Raw genomic sequence first — 11,151 nt, 5'->3', positions numbered from 1 at the left:
AATAGAAAATAGATTAATCTATATTAAGAGAAAATCATGCTATTTTAGATCAATTCAATACCTTCTAGAACCGATTTAAATTTATCTCTTCTCGCCCCCCTATGTTCAGTCCGCTCCGCTGTCTGAGGCCTCTCCTAATGCTCCAATATGATTGATTTCTTAGACACTAATTAGGTATACACGTAAGGAAAAGCTAATACGATAAGTTATTTAAAGAGAAAAAAAGATATAGCTTGTTTCTTACGAAAGAAATTAGCTTTTTGAATAATTTTGTATGATTGTGAGATAATAAATTATTTTAAAAGATCTTAAAAATAAATAACACATATATACATTAGAAACTTATTTCTTAACTTTAATTTCTTACACTCTTTTCTCTAAAATATAACCTAAGAAATAAAGCGTTAGAAGTGGCCTTAGCCCAAAGATGGGATTGATTGACTACACCGTACGTGTCTGAACATGCAATAAAATATACTTTCCCCAGTTAATATGCAACAGCTTGCACCTGCAGTAATCCTTGATTAATGTAACGATTTGCCATGTTCAAAATGTGCCAAGAACGCCTCTACACATATATCTGCACTCGGAGACCGTTCACACGCTACACTGCAGCCTTGATTGTTTATTGCCGCGCGCAGCAGCTCAGCTGCTCCATTATATGTATTCAGTTGCTTGCTGCAAGGGGACACGTAAAAACTAGTTTTTGCTTGGGTGCAAAGCAAGCCAACAGTTTGAGTGACACCGTGCACGTGACATAAATATACGTGGCAGTACTTTATTCATTATTTATATGATTCTCTTGGCAGTTGATGCTTTTCCTTTACACAAGTGAGTAGTTTAATATGCAAGTGGCCACTTGATCTGCCAAAATCTATACTGTACTAGACACTAGTTGTGCAATATTAATTTCATCTTGAAGTCAATTATCTTGTGATGCAATGACATGGTAAAAAGGACACGAAATTGTAGGCGCACTAGAGCAGCGAGTGTGTATATATATACGTACGAGATAAGTTTATTATGTGTATAGACGCATAACATATTTATGTTGCGCCACTACCTAGCCTGGTGTGCATGCTCCGATAGCTACCAGACCTCAGCCTGCCCAGCCAAGCTGTACGTGTCTTGCCTCCGCAGGTGGTGGCAACAGTGGTCGCGATCTGAGCAGTTAGGGGTTGCGGTGAGGCGGGGGCCCGAGCGCATCTCGGATGTCCTGCTCCTCCTGGACATCGCGCTCGTCTCCGTGATGTGCTGCTTCTTCCTCTTCTGCGGCTGCACCCAATGAAGCTAGCTGCTACGCTAATGCTGCTAGTATGTATGATTACTTCATGAGATTTGTTTGTTTCGCTGCGTACTTAGTAAATTAGCTATGCTAGCTAGTTTAGTGTCTTGGTAATGGTAACTATGGTGCTTTGTGATAATTCTTAATCACTCGAGTCAATGGCATGAACTATGTGCCAGTATAAGAGTGAGTGTTCTACAACTAGAGACATTATATTGTACGTTTAACAGTTTGTAATTGGGGTCATAACTGACTTATCTTATAGATCGTAATTGTTGGGGAAAATAGACCAGCCTACGGAAAATGATTAAGAATCGCTATCATAGGTCCCTCTGGAGTCTTCGGTCTCTAGACTCTCAGCAGGAGGCCTAGCCTCCTAAGGCTGTGGACCCCTTTGTGCCCACCTCTCTGGTGCCTATGTGGCATTCTCAAAGCTCGAAGATGCAGCAGGTCTTCGGAGATAATATTGGGGAAGAAAGGACACCCCCTGCAACCGACCTTACATGAAGTGACGGGCAATTAATACCGGTACAAGTGTGCTTATCCTAACACTCCAGTGCAATGGAGGTCATCCTGACACCCCTGGTAGTGCAGCGCCAGGCCGCAATTAGCGACCGGCTTACCCCCAGGGTTGCTTGTACCGTAATAGTTGTTATGATAGATATTTATCTTTTATGTAGGGTTAAAAGTAGTTATCTAGGATAAAATCATGTAATTCAGCTAGGTCGTAAATATTTGTATATGGTGATAATTGTACACCAAAAGCTACCTACAACTCAATAAATATGGGCCCATGGTCATCTGGGGGAAAGGATAGATACACACAAACACAAAGATACATAGTGATACTCCCCTTAAACCAATCTTTTCGACTATCAATACATTTTCAATGTCCCTTCCTCTCAAATTTCGTCTTTAAACTTGAGTCTTCTCCTTAGCAGAAACTCTCGTCGTACATGTTAGCACAAGATGATCTCTTGCACCAACATTAACTATACTATTTTTGGGATCGTAACTGTGGGTGTACACAGAGGTGAACAAGTTCGATCACATGATAAAAAAAAGTACATAATTACAACCAGAGAATGTACCGAGTTACAATCATATATATTTATAGTAACTGACATGTATTATGGATCACAACTATATTGCTTTTGGGATAGTAACTGGGGTGCGCGTAGAGGTGAAAAAGTTACGATCACATGACAAAAGTACATAATTAAAACTAGTGAAGGTTACCGAGTTTGTCGGAGAATTAACTCCAGTCGCAGGGATCCCGAGAGACCCCTTTTTAGAGATTTGGCCGGGGAGATGATCCTGAATACGTTCGTCGGAGAAATAAATGGGAATGAATGCAATGGCCGGTGGGGGGGGGGGGTGTTGACCTAGTGCAAGAAGAAGTAAATGCACCGGAATTTAGACAGGTTCGGGCCGCACGGGGGCGTAATACCCTACTCCTGTATGGATACTATAACTGTCCTGAGGAAGTCCCTAAAGGATGTTGCTGGTTACAAGAATCTTGATCTATCTAAGAGCCTGGGACTCCTTATTCTTCGGCTGGGACTGGGCTCAGCCTTCCTCACCGTGTTTCTCTTGCGCTGTGTTCTTGTCTATTCGTTGCCTCTAACCGTCTTCTTCAGCTCTCTTTTTCGTATATCCTGCTTCTATGCCGCCGGCTGCTTTAAGTACCCGCCGGCAGCAACGTGCCCTGAACGGAAGGGGGGCACGAGTTCCGAGACACCATAAATGAAAAGGGCGTCATCATTTCCTCTGGGCGAAGTGACCGGGGATGGAAAATACGTCGCACGCCCGGTCATCCGTCACAATAAATACCCTGGCAACGGGCGCCATAGAGAGGGCCCACCGGGCGGCCGCAGAGCAGCCCGGTGTGCCCGCCCTGTCTTGTTCCCCTGCCACAGCAGCACGGCAGACGAAACGCCTTGGTCCTTACGATGTTATCTGAGACAGGCCGGATGGCACGGGACGGGACCCGTGCAATTAATAACCTCACGCCTCTTTGCCAGAACGTGGCAGGAACTGACGCTGAGCGTGGCGGGAGCAGTTGGAGGTGACAGGCCACGCACGCTCATTAAATGCAGCCTCGGGCCTTTGACTGATTGACACCTCATCGGTGGGCCCCTGAGGGGCCTTTCTGGGTCGTCGGAGTACCGAGTGCTCGGGGGTACTGTTCACCTCCCCGAGCACTCTCTCCCGAGAATGCCTTTCCTTGTCCTCGGGGTACCGAGTGCTCGGGGGTACTGTTCACCTCCCCCGAGCACTCTCTCCCGGGCACACTTGTACGGATCCTCGGGGAACCGAGTGCTCAGGGGTTGCCGCACGCAACTCCGAGCACTCTGTCCCGGAACTTAGCTCTCCTGGTCGTTGGGGGACTAGGGTGCTCGGGGTGACAGTACACTCCCCCGAGCACTTTCTTCCCAGTACTTGGATTCTGTGGATCATCGGGGATCTGGGGTACTCGAGGGCCACCGACTGTGGCCCCGAGCGCCTTCTCCCGGGACTTGATCTTTTCTCATCTTGTAGGAGAGACCCCGCGGGATGGCACCATGTGGCGGAAGGCTGGCCTGGCCTCGGGATTCGGGGACCCCCGGTTCCTGATACACCGACAGTAGCCCCTGGGCCCATTGGCAAGCGATGGCCTAGAGACTGCGGATGGGCCCTCCGTTGCCAACGAGGCCGAGGCCGATACCGACGCCATGTGGCGAGCTTCCAGAGGGTGGTCCCGCGGTTCAGGTCTTTTGGACGACCCAACGGGAAACCGTACGGACGCGCGTCCACACAACTTCCGAAGGGTGTGACAACGGGACGGGCAGCGCGTGATGACGGAGCAGGCGGTACGCGCGGCAGTCGCGCAAATCGAGGAAAATACGCCTGGTAACCGCTGACACCGCACGACCTGTGTGAGACTCGCCTGGCGGTTGCGTCGATCGAGGAAACCGTCCCGCCGAGTGTGCTGTGGCAGGAGACGTTTGAATTCCCTGGGGTATAAAAGGAGGAGGGGAGCGAATCGCCCTCCTCTTTATGCCATCTCGTGATCCAGCCCCTGCTTTCTTTGCGCTCTTGAGCCCTTAGACTCTCCTTAGGCGATCAGAGCACCTTCCCTTCTCCACCGTCCAGATCATCTCCCGCCCCGACGAAATGCCAAGAGCAGGAGGAAGCCGCCGCGACAGGACTCCCGACGGTGTGCTGCCGGAGTCCCGCCTGTCGAACGAGGAGGCGGCGGGGAAGATTCGGAAGTTGTTGGTCCCCGAGGGCCAGCAGGGGGCCCTGGTGGTGACGCCGGCGAGCTTCCCGCCGGCGACGACCCGCCCGGGGCGCATCGTCCTCTTCACCTCCTTTGTGGCGACCGGGCTGGTGCCGCCGTTCTCCACGTTCTTCCTCCAAATCCTCGACACCTACAGGATCCAGTTGGTGCACCTCAGCCCCAACTCTGTAGTCATCCTGGCGGTCTTCGCCCACTTCTGCGAGATATTCGTGGGGGTGCCACCGTCGGTGACACTCTTCCAGTATTTCTTTGCGCTGCAGTCGGCCGGGAAGAAGAGGGGTTTCTCCACTGCGAACGTCGCTGGCTGCTGCAGCTTCCGGCTACGGGACGGGCTGGGGGAGCAATACATTCCCCAGGTGCTGCGAAGCAAGTGGGAGGAATGGCGGTGCGACTGGTTCTACGTTGACGTCGACCCCTACGATCGTCTGATCCTGCCGGAGGTGGCGGCGGAGCCCCAGAAGGCGACCTAGGAGGTGCCGCCGCCGATGGACGCGCGGCTGGAGCCGGTTCTGGAGCGCAACGGGTTCCTGCGCGACGCCGGGCTCACCTCGGTGATGGTGGTGGCGGACTTCCTGCGCCGCCGCTTGGCGCTCCTGCGGGAGCGGGCCCGGCCTTGCTGGCTCTACACCGGCCCCGAGGACATCACCCGGACCCAGATCGGCGAGGATTGGGATCTGGGCACGCCGGAGCTGAGGGGCATGCTCCGGGTGGTGACCGGGGTGGATGAGCTGAGCCGGGTGGAGCTCCCGTGGAAAGAGATAGCGCTTTGCGCCAATCCTGACCGGGTGGCGATTCAGGCGAAGCTGCCGAAGTTTGACGCCCAGGGGTTGGTCGACCGGCCGAGGCGCCGGAGTCTCGAGACACCAAGACCCCCGGGGTGGACGAGGCGACCGACGAGGAGGCCGCAAGCAATCCGGCGCATACTGGTGGCCTGGGCGCCGCAAGCGACGAACCGCAGGCCAGCAGTAGGGCTGCTGCGGGCAGCAGCCACCGCACCGGAGGAGGAGGCACCGCCGGCAGCGGGGCGGCGACGGCGCTGGAGGACCAGGGGAAGCACCGCTCTTTATTCCTGTGCTGGAGTCCCCGCCGTCGCCGTTGCCAGGCGAGGGGGGAAGCCGGGACGGCCAGTCTCCTGCGCGGGGCCGTCGGCGGGGACGGCATCTGCTTGGGCCCGATTCGGCGCTCGGAGACTACACAGCGGCCCCGCAGAACCCCCGGCAGAAGAGGAGGAGGGAGGACTCCGGGCCAACGCCATCGAGCCCGGAGTTCAGGATTCCGGCAGTAAGGTGGCAGTACCGAAGACCCACAACCACGTAAGTTTCGTCCTCCATTCTTTCCTGGGCGTGCTTTGCCCGGACTAAGTTCTGAATTTTGATCTCATTCTTCTCTTGCAGGCTGCCGACGGGCGCCGCCGAGAGCCAGGGGTGGCCGGCGCCAGCCCCCGAGCTGAGCGCGCCCGAGCTGAGTGCACCGGCGGAGCCAGGGCTGGCAAGCGCGGCGGCGGAGCCGGGGCCGGAGGACACGACGGCGGAGCCAGGGCCGACGGACGCGGTGGCGTAGCCGGGGCCGACGGATGCGGCGGCCGAGACAGAGACACAGCCGCAACCTGAGCGTTCGGTGCCGTCCGAGCCCGCCCCGAGCGCGCCGAGCACGGGGCGGGTGACCGCGTGGCAGATTTCGGGGACCCCGAGCCCCCCGGAGGAGGCTCGTAGGGGACCCAGCGCCCAGCCGCCGCCCAGCCAACCCGCCGAACCTCTCCCGGTCGTGCTTGGGAGCGCCCAGGAGGTGATCGGGTGGCTGGAGGCGGCCGTAGCAGAGGAGATGGCGCAGCGAGAGGCGGAGCGCGCCGCTCTGGCCACGGAGAGAGCGCAGCTCACCGTGGCTTGGCGCGTTTTTGACTCCCGCCTTGCCGCGGCGCGCGTCGCCAACGAGGACGAGCAGTGCGCCATGGAGGAGGGCCGGAAGGCCTTGGAGGAGGCCCGCGCGGAGGTCACGCGGGAGCGGAATACTCTGGAAGACACCCGCACGGAGGTCGCACGGGAGCGGGAAGACGTCGCCCGCCTGGTCGAGGTATCGCGGTAGCAGGCTGCCGAGGCCCTTGCCATGGAGAGGCAGGTGCAGGAGCGGGAGGAGGCGGCGATGAACCGCGAGAGGGCAGCAGAGGCCTTCCAGGCCGACCTAGGTCACCAGAAAGGCGAAGTCGACCGGACCCGCGCCGAGCTCCAATACTGGGCGGAGGAACTCCAGCACGTCGAGAGGGAGCTCCAACACCGGGAGGAGGACGCCGCGATCCGGGAGACCGACGCCAAGATGACGGCGGCGGACTTGGGCGCCCGGGAGGATCTGCTGGCCCGCCGGGAGGCGGAGGCTGCCGAGACGGCGGCGGCCATTGCTGCTAGGGAGGAGCAGGCTGCCAAGTCCGAGGCGGAGCTGGCTGCCCGCGAGCAAGCCCTGTCCGTCCTGGCGGGGTAGGTGAAGCTGGTTGCGGGTCAGGCACCCGGCGTTGGCTCTGCCGGTGCGGCCGGGGGTTAGGGGCTCGAGGAGCGGCTGCGGACCGCGACGAAGGAGCTCGAGGCCGCCTCAGTTGAACGGGCCAGCCTGCAGCTGATGCTAGAGGACACCCTCCGGCGGATGCAGCTGTCCGTGATGGAGGCCGGGCTCGGGCAAATCCTCGTGGAGGAGAAGGGGGCGGGCCCTGGCCGGTTCACCCTAGGCTTCCAGAAGGTCTGCGAGTGCCTCGAGGCGCTGCCCTGGGCCGTCCAGGAACTCGCCGCCCGGGAGGGGCGTGGCTTGGCCCAAGCAGTGGCCGAACACGTCCTGGCTTGCTACCGGAGCCGGGACCCGAACTTCCCGCTGGAGCCAGCTCAGGAAGGGATGGTTGAAGCCGAGGAGGAGGCCGCTCGGGAGGCAGTTTGGAGCACCGCCGCCGCGGTGGCGTCCGGCTTCAAGCGGGAGGCGCCGCCGCCCCCAGTCCCGAGGAGAGGCAACGAAAGCTCCGACTCCGACTACGATTTTGTAGTAGTTTTTTCTTCTTCTTTTATTTTTGACTTGATGTAAATATGGGAGTGATCCCTCAGAAACGTTGTCCCTCTTTTGTGAATATAATGGAGGCCTTTCTTTCGGGTCGCAACTCTAGTATTCTTCTGAGTGTTTAGTGTAGTTTCTGCTGTTTTCACTTGATACCCCGAGGAGTACTCAGTCGGACCGACCTCGACCTTTCCTTCCCCGAGAACGAAGTCGCCCCGACCGTCCTTCTCGGTGCGTTAAGCCCCCGAGCCCTCGCGAGTCCACAACGGCTAAGTCAAAAGACAAAGGCACGAACTTCCTTGCTCGGGAGATAGATTGATCCAGCACGGAGCACGCCATGACCGGTGAACACTTTTCCACCTTGCGACCACTCAGCCAGTAGACTGGAGACACGCGCGGGCGGGAATGCGACCAAGAGTCCCCACGGTTCGGTGGTGCCCGGGCTTAGGATGGACCCGACCGAGCACCGACAGCCCGTCCCTGGGGCCTAGGCTCCGGACTACTCGAGCGGCTCGAGCGATAGGATTACCCAGGGCGCCCAGGGACTCGGTAGTGCTCGGGGCCCTATAAGCGGACCGAACACCACGACCACCATGAAAGACTTCGATCGGACATTACCGCACGTACGGTACACCTTTCTACGGACCGTTCTGTCGTTCTAGGAAAAAGCGGACACGCAGTAGGGTTTTGCGCGCGACGAGACCATCTCACCGAGCAGATTAGAGTACGAGGGCCCCCGAGGATGACTCGGGAACAAAATATTATTGAATGTAAATTCGTCTGAATTTAACCACTCACCGGACAGCTGTCGGCCTTTCGGCCAACCGATCCAGGAGGGGCACGCGCTCCGAGCTCGGGGTGCCTGGGGACTTGGTTCCCACGGACGGGGCGCCCGAGCACCAAGGTTCGCATGAGGAGCCCGGGGTCAGACTATCTCGACCACTCACGCTTGAGCGGTAGGACCACCCGAGGACCCTTGGGGCAGAGCAGCGACCTGGGCATGGAGGCCCTCGCGGTCGAGCTGCTTTTATTTTTGATTGTCGATCTGTGACTTAAGAAAAAATGGAGAAATTCATTGCTTGGTGCGCTCTGTTAGTGCGGTACTCATTATAGACTGCTCTCGTTTTCGACCTGAGACCTCTCGAATACCCAGACCGGCGGACAAGAGCAGGCAGAGGCATAACCCAGAGGTCCTATGGTTCGGTGGTGCCTGGGGATGACAGACCAGACCGAGCACCGACAGCCCGCCCCTGGGGCCTAGGCTCTGGACTACTCGAGCGGCTCGAGCGATAGGATTACCCGAGAACCCCAGGGACTTGGTAGTGCCCGAGAGCCTGCCACGACACCGAACACCACAGCCTACCACAACAAACGTAAGCCAGCGGCAACTGCCCGCGCGCATACCGATCGGGATTCTTTTATCAGCGGGGAAAAAGAGAGAGCGAACTTTTCTCGCACAATCGAGCATCTCACCAGACAGATTAAACATATGGAATCCAGAAAAAGGAAATTGACATATGATTGCACATTGATACACATACTGTATTGACAATTTTTTTACAAGGTTGGTGACTTACCCAGTTAGTGGTAGCCCCCGGTCAACTTGGGCGGGGGGAAGCCCCCGGCCTGGTTGACCTGAGCCGCGAGCATGGTCATCTACGGGTAGAACTTGCGTAGGTACTCGATGTTCCACGGGTTGGGGAGCGGCTGCCCATCTTCTGCTGCCAATCGAAAAGAGCCTTCTCGCGGGACACCGATCATGGTAAAGGGGCCTTCCCACATAGGGGACAGCTTATTCCTTCCTTCGTGCGACAGAACTAGATCCCCCACCTCGAGAGACCGGGCTCGGACGTGGTGCTGATGGTAGCGCCGCAGGCTTTTCTGGTAGCGGGCTGCTCGGACGGCGGCACGCCGTCGGCACTCCTCCAAATAGTCGACGTCGTCGCGCCTCTGCTGCTCCTGCTCACCTTCGGAGTAGGCATGCACCCAAGGGGAGCCTAGAGTGAGCTCGGAGGGGAGGACCGCCTCAGCGCCATACACGAGGAAGAAAGGAGTCTCCCCGGTAGTGCGGCTTGGCGTGGTCCGGTTGGCCCATAGCACGGCAGGCAGCTCGTCGACTCACCCCTTCCCGTGCTTTGCGAGCACGTCGTAGGTCCGGGTTTTGAGCCCCTTCAGTATCTCCGCGTTGGCGCACTCGACCTGCCCGTTGCTCCGAGGATGGGCGACGGAGACGAAGCAGAGCTTGATGCTGAGGTCTTCGCAGTAGTCCCCGAACAGGGCACTTGTGAACTGAGTGCGTTGTCGGTGATGATCCGGTTCGGGACACCAAAGCGACTGGTGATGCCGCGGATGAACTGGAGCGCCGTGTTCTTGGTCGCCTTGATGACTGGGACCACCTCCGGCCACTTGGTGAACTTGTCGATGGCGACGTAGAGGTACTCATAGCCCCCGATTGCTCAGGGGAATGGACCCAGAATGTCCAGCCCACAGACCGCGAAAGGCCATGACAGGGGGATGGTGTTAAGAGCCTGAGCTGGCTGGTGAATCTGCTTTGCGTGGAACTGCCACGCTCTGCAGCGCCGAACCAGCTCGGAAGCATCCTAGAGAGCTGTAGGCCAGTAGAAACCTTGTCGGAAGGCCTTCCTGACCAGCGTGCAGAACGATGCATGGCCACCGCACTCGCCCTCATGGATCTCAGTGAGAAGCTCGTCGCCCTCTGCCCGGGTGATGCATTTCAGGAGAATGCCGCCTGCGCTACGCCGGTAGAGATCCCCATCTACTATGGCATAGCGTTTGGACTGCCGAGCAACTCTTTTGGCAGACGCCTCATCCCCAGGGAAGAACTTTTCCTTCAAGTACACTCGGATGTCATCCATCCACGAGGCATCTTGAGAACAATCAGCAAGCGCAGCGCACTCGCCCGACGGCGGCACCCTGACGGGGCTTCCCACTTAGGGCGCCACCGGGGTCTCCTGCATTGAGTTCGAGGTTTCCCATTCGTCCTGTTCGGCAGGCAGGACGGAAGGCCGTGTGAGTCTTTCTTCAAAGACTCCGGCAGGGACGCGCGCACGGGAAGAGGCCAGGCGGGAGAGGTCGTCGGCTAGAGCGTTGTCACGGCGCAGGATGTACCGCAGCTCCAGGCCGTCGAAGCGCTTCTCCAGCCTCCTGACTGCCGCCACGTATGCCGCCATTTGAGGATCCGTGCACTGGTACTCTTTGGATACCTGGTTGACCTCCAGCTGGGAGTCTCCCTTGACCAGGAGGCGACGAATCCTGAGGCCCACCGCGGCTCGGAGGCCAGCGATGAGACCCTCATATTCTGCCATGTTGTTGGATGCGCGGAACTGCAGCTGCATGACGTACCAGAGTTCTTCACCCGTTGGGGAGGTGAGAACCACTCCGGCCCCCGCGCCTTTCAGCGAGAGGGAACCGTCGAAATGCATGATCTAGTACCCGGGCGCATCGTGCCCGGGATATGTAGAGATCTCTTCTGGGACGACCTCAGGGATGGGCGTCCACTCTGCCACGAAGTCAGAGAGTGCCTGACTTTTGATCG

This window comes from Phragmites australis, chromosome 2 (assembly GCF_958298935.1).
Source record: "Phragmites australis chromosome 2, lpPhrAust1.1, whole genome shotgun sequence".
NCBI lineage: Eukaryota > Viridiplantae > Streptophyta > Magnoliopsida > Poales > Poaceae > Phragmites > Phragmites australis.
This window is presented reverse-complemented; position numbering follows the sequence as displayed.